The 1,112-nt window shown below is 51.6% G+C and overlaps 1 protein-coding gene across 1 annotated transcript in view; it reads left to right on the forward strand.

Moving 5' to 3' along the window:
- Slc25a51 (solute carrier family 25, member 51) overlaps window positions 1-1,112 on the forward strand; it is a gene marked incomplete in the record, with an annotated part of 13,995 nt that overhangs the window by 427 nt on the left and 12,456 nt on the right. Inside the window, 1 exon segment of the mRNA XM_013513300.1 lies at window positions 403-586.

A 1,112-nucleotide genomic window follows, 5' to 3' on the forward strand; every position in this document is an offset into this window, starting at 1 on the left:
CGGGCTGGGAAGGCGCCCCAGGGCGCAGGAACTGCAAGGGCGGGGAGGGGCGGGCGCCGCACCGCGCACTGGGGCGCCCACCCTCGCCCCGGAGCCTGGGAGTCGCCCCTGCTCACAGCTGGATCGCGACGCCGGAGTGTCAGAGACGCGCGGGGCCCTGATGAACTTGCCCAGCCTCTCCGCTTTTCACAGGCTGGGGAAATGGACGCCTAGAGAACGCTTGTTCCGCGACACCATGTTGCATCGCCTTGTAGGAAACAATTGTACGAGGCCTTCCGTCCGGGGGAGGGGGCGGCGTCCGCCTCTGAACCGCTGACTTACTAAGTTGGGCCAGGTGGAGCATGTGCACGCCGCCGCTGTACGGACCACCGTGGCATAACTTTTTAATTTTGCCCCTTACAGACCTCCCTCGCTGGTCATAATGCCTACCTTCCGCCTCTCTGCCTGTAATCTATGAAACAGAAGCCCTTGAAATACATGGGTGATGACCTTGCCCTTTGGAGCCTCCTCCTGCTTCACTTTGAAAGAATTCCGCGGAACCCAGCGTAGTAGGATGACCCAGGACCGTGTCGGTTCCGAAGCACAGGTTAGGCACTTTGGAACTGGAAGTCACCCTTAGGCACTCAGGAGAAAGTAGCACGCTGTTTATTACCTCTGAGAGGAGTTGAGTTCCCTATGTTCTGGTTTTGTAAATGAAATAAGTGCAAACTAGACTTTGCTTTGTGCTTGCAATGGCAAGATAGGATCGTAACTAGGACTAGAACCCAGCCTGACCTTGTTCTGAATGCTGACTCAAACTTGCTGACTAGTGGGAATTCACATCCTTTGAGAATTACACTCACCTTCTGTCCAGTTTTGCAAAGACCTTTGTACTGGGATCACATCTGGGTGCTGTGTATTCGTGTGGACCGTCAATTAAGACTACACTTTTTTATGCTACAGTTTTATCCTTGCAGTTGCTTGAAAGTCAACTTCACTAACTTGCTTTTGTTGAGATAGGTTGAGTGTTTTAGGTAGCAAACAAAGGTAAATTTGTGGTAAACAAATCTTGCAATAAATTGCAGAGGATTTTTTTCTGTCTTAAAGAGTTTTTTTAAACTGGGCATGGTGGC

Source organism: Chinchilla lanigera, unplaced genomic scaffold (assembly GCF_000276665.1).
Source record: "Chinchilla lanigera isolate Chin_1 unplaced genomic scaffold, ChiLan1.0 scaffold00018, whole genome shotgun sequence".
Lineage (NCBI taxonomy): Eukaryota > Metazoa > Chordata > Mammalia > Rodentia > Chinchillidae > Chinchilla > Chinchilla lanigera.